Raw genomic sequence first — 10,077 nt, forward strand, 5'->3', positions numbered from 1 at the left:
AAAAAAGACGAAAATCACTCCGAGACCATGGGCTATAGCCCATCGTCTCGGAGTCATTTTCGTCTTTTTTTAAAATCCTTGTTTTTCATCATTTATGACCATGGCGATGGGCTATAGCCCATGGTCTCGAACGGCATACTATAGCATGCCGTTTTGCATCATTTTTGAGGATTTGAAAAAAAGACGAAAATCACTCCGAGACCATGGGCTATAGCCCATCGTCTCGGAGTCATTTTCGTCTTTTTTTTAAATCCTTGTTTTTCATCATTTATGACCATGGCGATGGGCTATAGCCCATGGTCTCGAACGGCATACTATAGCATGCCGTTTTGCATCATTTTTGAGGATTTGAAAAAAAGACGAAAATCACTCCGAGACCATGGGCTATAGCCCATCGTCTCGGAGTCATTTTCGTCTTTTTTTTAAATCCTTGTTTTTCATCATTTATGACCATGGCGATGGGCTATAGCCCATGGTCTCGAACGGCATACTATAGCATGCCGTTTTCCATCATTTTTGAGGATTTGAAAAAAAGACGAAAATCACTCCGAGACCATGGGCTATAGCCCATCGTCTCGGAGTCATTTTCGTCTTTTTTTCAAATCCTTGTTTTTCATCATTTATGACCATGGCGATGGGCTATAGCCCATGGTCTCGAACGGCATACTATAGCATGCCGTTTTGCAACATTTTTGAGGATTTGAAAAAAACACGAAAATCACTCCGAGACCATGGGCTATAGCCCATCGTCTCGGAGTAATTTTCGTCTTTTTTCCAAATCCTTGTTTTTCATCATTTATGACCATGGCGATGGGCTATAGCCCATGGTCTCGAACGGCATACTATACCATGCCGTTTTCCATCATTTTTGAGGATTTGAAAAAAAGACGAAAATCACTCCGAGACCATGGGCTATAGCCCATCGTCTCGGAGTAATTTTCGTCTTTTTTTCAAATCCTCGTTTTTCATCATTTATGACCATGGCGATGGGCTATAGCCCATGGTCTCGAACGGCATACTATAGCATGCCGTTTTCCATAATTTTTGAGGATTTGAAAAAAAGACGAAAATCACCCCGAGTCGAGACCATGGGCTATAGCCCATCGTCTTGGAGTCATTTTCGTCTTTTTTTCAAATCCTCGTTTTTCATCATTTATGACCATGGCGATGGGCTATAGCCCATGGTCTCGAACGGCATACTATAGCATGCCGCTTTCCATCATTTTTGAGGATTTGAAAAAAAGACGAAAATCACTCCGAGACCATGGGCTATAGCCCATCGTCTCGGAGTCATTTTCGTCTTTTTTTCAAATCCTCGTTTTTCATCATTTATGACCATGGCGATGGGCTATAGCCCATGGTCTCGAACGGCATACTATAGCATGCCGTTTTCCATCATTTTTGAGGATTTGAAAAAAAGACGACAATGACTCCGAGACCATGGGCTATAGCCCATCGTCTCGGAGTCATTTTCGTCTTTTTTTCAAATCCTCGTTTTTCATAATTTATGACCATGGCGATGGGCTATAGCCCATGGTCTCGAACGGCATACTATAGCATGCCGTTTTGCATCATTTTTGAGGATTTGAAAAAAAGACGAAAATCACTCCGAGACCATGGGCTATAGCCCATCGTCTCGGAGTCATTTTCGTCTTTTTTTCAAATCCTCGTTTTTCATCATTTATGACCATGGCGATGGGCTATAGCCCATGGTCTCGAACGGCATACTATAGCATGCCGTTTTGCATCATTTTTGAGGATTTGAAAAAAAGACGAAAATCACTCCGAGACCATGGGCTATAGCCCATCGTCTCGGAGTCATTTTCGTCTTTTTTTCAAATCCTTGTTTTTCATCATTTATGACCATGGCGATGGGCTATAGCCCATGGTCTCGAACGGCATACTATAGCATGCCGTTTTCCATAATTTTTGAGGATTTGAAAAAAAGACGAAAATCACCCCGAGTCGAGACCATGGGCTATAGCCCATCGTCTTGGAGTCATTTTCGTCTTTTTTTCAAATCCTCGTTTTTCATAATTTATGACCATGGCGATGGGCTATAGCCCATGGTCTCGAACGGCATACACTCCGAGACCATGGGCTATAGCCCATGGTCTCGGAGTGATTTTCGTCTTTTTTTCAAATCCTCAAAAATGATGCAAAACGGAACCATGGTCTCGAACGGCATACTATAGCATGCCGTTTTCCATCATGTTTGAGGATTTGAAAAAAAGACGAAAATCACTCCGAGACCATGGGCTATAGCCCATCGTCTCGGAGTAATTTTCGTCTTTTTTCCAAATCCTTGTTTTTCATCATTTATGACCATGGCGATGGGCTATAGCCCATGGTCTCGAACGGCATACTATACCATGCCGTTTTCCATCATTTTTGAGGATTTGAAAAAAAGACGAAAATCACTCCGAGACCATGGGCTATAGCCCATCGTCTCGGAGTCATTTTCGTCTTTTTTTCAAATCCTTGTTTTTCATCATTTATGACCATGGCGATGGGCTATAGCCCATGGTCTCGAACGGCATACTATAGCATGCCGTTTTCCATAATTTTTGAGGATTTGAAAAAAAGACGAAAATCACCCCGAGTCGAGACCATGGGCTATAGCCCATCGTCTTGGAGTCATTTTCGTCTTTTTTTCAAATCCTCGTTTTTCATAATTTATGACCATGGCGATGGGCTATAGCCCATGGTCTCGAACGGCATACACTCCGAGACCATGGGCTATAGCCCATGGTCTCGGAGTGATTTTCGTCTTTTTTTCAAATCCTCAAAAATGATGCAAAACGGAACCATGGTCTCGAACGGCATACTATAGCATGCCGTTTTCCATCATGTTTGAGGATTTGAAAAAAAGACGAAAATCACTCCGAGACCATGGGCTATAGCCCATCGTCTCGGAGTAATTTTCGTCTTTTTTCCAAATCCTTGTTTTTCATCATTTATGACCATGGCGATGGGCTATAGCCCATGGTCTCGAACGGCATACTATACCATGCCGTTTTCCATCATTTTTGAGGATTTGAAAAAAAGACGAAAATCACTCCGAGACCATGGGCTAAAGCCCATCGTCTCGGAGTAATTTTCGTCTTTTTTTCAAATCCTCGTTTTTCATCATTTATGACCATGGCGATGGGCTATAGCCCATGGTCTCGAACGGCATACTATAGCATGCCGTTTTCCATAATTTTTGAGGATTTGAAAAAAAGACGAAAATCACCCCGAGTCGAGACCATGGGCTATAGCCCATCGTCTTGGAGTCATTTTCGTCTTTTTTTCAAATCCTCGTTTTTCATCATTTATGACCATGGCGATGGGCTATAGCCCATGGTCTCGAACGGCATACTATAGCATGCCGCTTTCCATCATTTTTGAGGATTTGAAAAAAAGACGAAAATCACTCCGAGACCATGGGCTATAGCCCATCGTCTCGGAGTCATTTTCGTCTTTTTTTCAAATCCTCGTTTTTCATCATTTATGACCATGGCGATGGGCTATAGCCCATGGTCTCGAACGGCATACTATAGCATGCCGTTTTCCATCATTTTTGAGGATTTGAAAAAAAGACGACAATGACTCCGAGACCATGGGCTATAGCCCATCGTCTCGGAGTCATTTTCGTCTTTTTTTCAAATCCTCGTTTTTCATAATTTATGACCATGGCGATGGGCTATAGCCCATGGTCTCGAACGGCATACTATAGCATGCCGTTTTGCATCATTTTTGAGGATTTGAAAAAAAGACGAAAATCACTCCGAGACCATGGGCTATAGCCCATCGTCTCGGAGTCATTTTCGTCTTTTTTTCAAATCCTCGTTTTTCATCATTTATGACCATGGCGATGGGCTATAGCCCATGGTCTCGAACGGCATACTATAGCATGCCGTTTTGCATCATTTTTGAGGATTTGAAAAAAAGACGAAAATCACTCCGAGACCATGGGCTATAGCCCATCGTCTCGGAGTCATTTTCGTCTTTTTTTCAAATCCTTGTTTTTCATCATTTATGACCATGGCGATGGGCTATAGCCCATGGTCTCGAACGGCATGCTATAGCATGCCGTTTTCACTATGGTCACTATGGTCACCATGGTCACTTCGAGACCATGGGCTATAGCCCATCGTCTTGGAGTCATTTTCGTCTTTTTTTCAAATCCTCGTTTTTCATAATTTATGACCATGGCGATGGGCTATAGCCCATGGTCTCGAACGGCATACACTCCGAGACCATGGGCTATAGCCCATGGTCTCGGAGTGATTTTCGTCTTTTTTTCAAATCCTCAAAAATGATGCAAAACGGAACCATGGTCTCGAACGGCATACTATAGCATGCCGTTTTCCATCATGTTTGAGGATTTGAAAAAAAGACGAAAATCACTCCGAGACCATGGGCTATAGCCCATCGTCTCGGAGTCATTTTCGTATTTTTTTTCAAATCCTTGTTTTTCATCATTTATGACCATGGCGATGGGCTATAGCCCATGGTCTCGAACGGCATACTATAGCATGCCGTTTTGCATCATTTTTGAGGATTTGAAAAAAAGACGAAAATCACTCCGAGACCATGGGCTATAGCCCATCGTCTCGGAGTCATTTTCGTCTTTTTTTTAAATCCTTGTTTTTCATCATTTATGACCATGGCGATGGGCTATAGCCCATGGTCTCGAACGGCATACTATAGCATGCCGTTTTGCATCATTTTTGAGGATTTGAAAAAAAGACGAAAATCACTCCGAGACCATGGAGTGGACCATGGAGTCTCGGAGTCATTTTCGTCTTTTTTTCAAATCCTTGTTTTTCATCATTTATGACCATGGCGATGGGCTATAGCCCATGGTCTCGAACGGCATACTATAGCATGCCGTTTTGCATCATTTTTGAGGATTTGAAAAAAAGACGAAAATCACTCCGAGACCATGGGCTATAGCCCATCGTCTCGGAGTCATTTTCGTCTTTTTTTCAAATCCTTGTTTTTCATCATTTATGACCATGGCGATGGGCTATAGCCCATGGTCTCGAACGGCATACTATAGCATGCCGTTTTCCATCATTTTTGAGGATTTGAAAAAAAGACGAAAATCACTCCGAGACCATGGGCTATAGCCCATCGTCTCGGAGTCATTTTCGTCTTTTTTTCAAATCCTTGTTTTTCATCATTTATGACCATGGCGATGGGCTATAGCCCATGGTCTCGAACGGCATACTATAGCATGCCGTTTTGCATCATTTTTGAGGATTTGAAAAAAAGACGAAAATCACTCCGAGACCATGGGCTATAGCCCATCGTCTCGGAGTCATTTTCGTCTTTTTTTTAAATCCTTGTTTTTCATCATTTATGACCATGGCGATGGGCTATAGCCCATGGTCTCGAACGGCATACTATAGCATGCCGTTTTGCATCATTTTTGAGGATTTGAAAAAAAGACGAAAATCACTCCGAGACCATGGAGTGGACCATGGAGTCTCGGAGTCATTTTCGTCTTTTTTTCAAATCCTTGTTTTTCATCATTTATGACCATGGCGATGGGCTATAGCCCATGGTCTCGAACGGCATACTATAGCATGCCGTTTTGCATCATTTTTGAGGATTTGAAAAAAAGACGAAAATCACTCCGAGACCATGGGCTATAGCCCATCGTCTCGGAGTCATTTTCGTCTTTTTTTCAAATCCTTGTTTTTCATCATTTATGACCATGGCGATGGGCTATAGCCCATGGTCTCGAACGGCATACTATAGCATGCCGTTTTCCATCATTTTTGAGGATTTGAAAAAAAGACGAAAATCACTCCGAGACCATGGGCTATAGCCCATCGTCTCGGAGTCATTTTCGTCTTTTTTTCAAATCCTTGTTTTTCATCATTTATGACCATGGCGATGGGCTATAGCCCATGGTCTCGAACGGCATACTATAGCATGCCGTTTTGCAACATTTTTGAGGATTTGAAAAAAAGACGAAAATCACTCCGAGACCATGGGCTATAGCCCATCGTCTCGGAGTAATTTTCGTCTTTTTTCCAAATCCTTGTTTTTCATCATTTATGACCATGGCGATGGGCTATAGCCCATGGTCTCGAACGGCATACTATAGCATGCCGTTTTCCATAATTTTTGAGGATTTGAAAAAAAGACGAAAATCACCCCGAGTCGAGACCATGGGCTATAGCCCATCGTCTTGGAGTAATTTTCGTCTTTTTTTCAAATCCTCGTTTTTCATCATTTATGACCATGGCGATGGGCTATAGCCCATGGTCTCGAACGGCATACTATAGCATGCCGCTTTCCATCATTTTTGAGGATTTGAAAAAAAGACGAAAATCACTCCGAGACCATGGGCTATAGCCCATCGTCTCGGAGTCATTTTCGTCTTTTTTTCAAATCCTCGTTTTTCATCATTTATGACCATGGCGATGGGCTATAGCCCATGGTCTCGAACGGCATACTATAGCATGCCGTTTTCCATCATTTTTGAGGATTTGAAAAAAAGACGACAATGACTCCGAGACCATGGGCTATAGCCCATCGTCTCGGAGTCATTTTCGTCTTTTTTTCAAATCCTCGTTTTTCATAATTTATGACCATGGCGATGGGCTATAGCCCATGGTCTCGAACGGCATACTATAGCATGCCGTTTTGCATCATTTTTGAGGATTTGAAAAAAAGACGAAAATCACTCCGAGACCATGGGCTATAGCCCATCGTCTCGGAGTCATTTTCGTCTTTTTTTCAAATCCTCGTTTTTCATCATTTATGACCATGGCGATGGGCTATAGCCCATGGTCTCGAACGGCATACTATAGCATGCCGTTTTGCATCATTTTTGAGGATTTGAAAAAAAGACGAAAATCACTCCGAGACCATGGGCTATAGCCCATCGTCTCGGAGTCATTTTCGTCTTTTTTTCAAATCCTTGTTTTTCATCATTTATGACCATGGCGATGGGCTATAGCCCATGGTCTCGAACGGCATACTATAGCATGCCGTTTTCCATAATTTTTGAGGATTTGAAAAAAAGACGAAAATCACCCCGAGTCGAGACCATGGGCTATAGCCCATCGTCTTGTAGTCATTTTCGTCTTTTTTTCAAATCCTCGTTTTTCATAATTTATGACCATGGCGATGGGCTATAGCCCATGGTCTCGAACGGCATACACTCCGAGACCATGGGCTATAGCCCATGGTCTCGGAGTGATTTTCGTCTTTTTTTCAAATCCTCAAAAATGATGCAAAACGGAACCATGGTCTCGAACGGCATACTATAGCATGCCGTTTTCCATCATGTTTGAGGATTTGAAAAAAAGACGAAAATCACTCCGAGACCATGGGCTATAGCCCATCGTCTCGGAGTCATTTTCGTATTTTTTTTCAAATCCTTGTTTTTCATCATTTATGACCATGGCGATGGGCTATAGCCCATGGTCTCGAACGGCATACTATAGCATGCCGTTTTCCATCATTTTTGAGGATTTGAAAAAAAGACGAAAATCACTCCGAGACCATGGGCTATAGCCCATCGTCTCGGAGTCATTTTCGTCTTTTTTTCAAATCCTTGTTTTTCATCATTTATGACCATGGCAATGGGCTATAGCCCATGGTCTCGAACGGCATACTATAGCATGCCGTTTTGCAACATTTTTGAGGATTTGAAAAAAAGACGAAAATCACTCCGAGACCATGGGCTATAGCCCATCGTCTCGGAGTAATTTTCGTCTTTTTTTCAAATCCTTGTTTTTCATCATTTATGACCATGGCGATGGGCTATAGCCCATGGTCTCGAACGGCATACTATACCATGCCGTTTTCCATCATTTTTGAGGATTTGAAAAAAAGACGAAAATCACTCCGAGACCATGGGCTATAGCCCATCGTCTCGGAGTAATTTTCGTCTTTTTTTCAAATCCTCGTTTTTCATCATTTATGACCATGGCGATGGGCTATAGCCCATGGTCTCGAACGGCATACTATAGCATGCCGTTTTCCATAATTTTTGAGGATTTGAAAAAAAGACGAAAATCACCCCGAGTCGAGACCATGGGCTATAGCCCATCGTCTTGGAGTCATTTTCGTCTTTTTTTCAAATCCTCGTTTTTCATCATTTATGACCATGGCGATGGGCTATAGCCCATGGTCTCGAACGGCATACTATAGCATGCCGTTTTCCATCATTTTTAAGGATTTGAAAAAAAGACGAAAATGACTCCGAGACCATGGGCTATAGCCCATCGTCTCGGAGTCATTTTCGTCTTTTTTTCAAATCCTTGTTTTTCATCATTTATGACCATGGCGATGGGCTATAGCCCATGGTCTCGAACGGCATACTATAGCATGCCGTTTTGCATCATTTTTGAGGATTTGAAAAAAAGACGAAAATCACTCCGAGACCATGGGCTATAGCCCATCGTCTCGGAGTCATTTTCGTCTTTTTTTTAAATCCTTGTTTTTCATCATTTATGACCATGGCGATGGGCTATAGCCCATGGTCTCGAACGGCATACTATAGCATGCCGTTTTGCATCATTTTTGAGGATTTGAAAAAAAGACGAAAATCACTCCGAGACCATGGGCCAGAGCCCATCGTCTCGGAGTCATTTTCGTCTTTTTTTCAAATCCTTGTTTTTCATCATTTATGACCATGGCGATGGGCTATAGCCCATGGTCTCGAACGGCATACTATAGCATGCCGTTTTCCATCATTTTTGAGGATTTGAAAAAAAGACGAAAATGACCCCGAGTCGAGACCATGGGCTATAGCCCATCGTCTTGGGAGTCATTTTCGTCTTTTTTTCAAATCCTCGTTTTTCATAATTTATGACCATGGCGATGGGCTATAGCCCATGGTCTCGAACGGCATACACTCCGAGACCATGGGCTATAGCCCATGGTCTCGGAGTGATTTTCGTCTTTTTTTCAAATCCTCAAAAATGATGCAAAACGGAACCATGGTCTCGAACGGCATACTATAGCATGCCGTTTTCCATCATGTTTGAGGATTTGAAAAAAAGACGAAAATCACTCCGAGACCATGGGCTATAGCCCATCGTCTCGGAGTCATTTTCGTATTTTTTTTCAAATCCTTGTTTTTCATCATTTATGACCATGGCGATGGGCTATAGCCCATGGTCTCGAACGGCATACTATAGCATGCCGTTTTGCATCATTTTTGAGGATTTGAAAAAAAGACGAAAATGACCCCGAGTCGAGACCATGGGATATAGCCCATCGTCTTGGAGTCATTTTCGTCTTTTTTTCAAATCCTCGTTTTTCATAATTTATGACCATGGCGATGGGCTATAGCCCATGGTCTCGAACGGCATACTATAGCATGCCGTTTTCCATCATTTTTGAGGATTTGAAAAAAATCACTCCGAGACCATGGGCTATAGCCCATCGTCTCGGAGTCATTTTCGTCTTTTTTTCAAATCCTCGTTTTTCATCATTTATGACCATGGCGATGGGCTATAGCCCATGGTCTCGAACGGCATACTATAGCATGCCGTTTTCCATCATTTTTGAGGATTTGAAAAAAAGACAACAATGACTCCGAGACCATGGGCTATAGCCCATCGTCTCGGAGTCATTTTCGTCTTTTTTTCAAATCCTCGTTTTTCATCATTTATGACCATGGCGATGGGCTATAGCCCATGGTCTCGAACGGCATACTATAGCATGCCGTTTTCCATCATTTTTGAGGATTTGAAAAAAAGACGAAAATCACTCCGAGACCATGGGCTATAGCCCATCGTCTCGGAGTCATTTTCGTATATTTTTTCAAATCCTTGTTTTTCATCATTTATGACCATGGCGATGGGCTATAGCCCATGGTCTCGAACGGCATACTATAGCATGCCGTTTTGCATCATTTTTGAGGATTTGAAAAAAAGACGAAAATCACTCCGAGACCATGGGCTATAGCCCATCGTCTCGGAGTCATTTTCGTCTTTTTTTCAAATCCTTGTTTTTCATCATTTATGACCATGGCGATGGGCTATAGCCCATGGTCTCGAACGGCATGCTATAGTATTCCGTTTTGCATAATTTTTGAGGATTTGAAAAAAAGACGAAAAT

The sequence above is a fragment of the Electrona antarctica genome (assembly GCF_951216825.1).
Source record: "Electrona antarctica genome assembly, chromosome: 1".
NCBI classification, from domain to species: domain Eukaryota; kingdom Metazoa; phylum Chordata; class Actinopteri; order Myctophiformes; family Myctophidae; genus Electrona; species Electrona antarctica.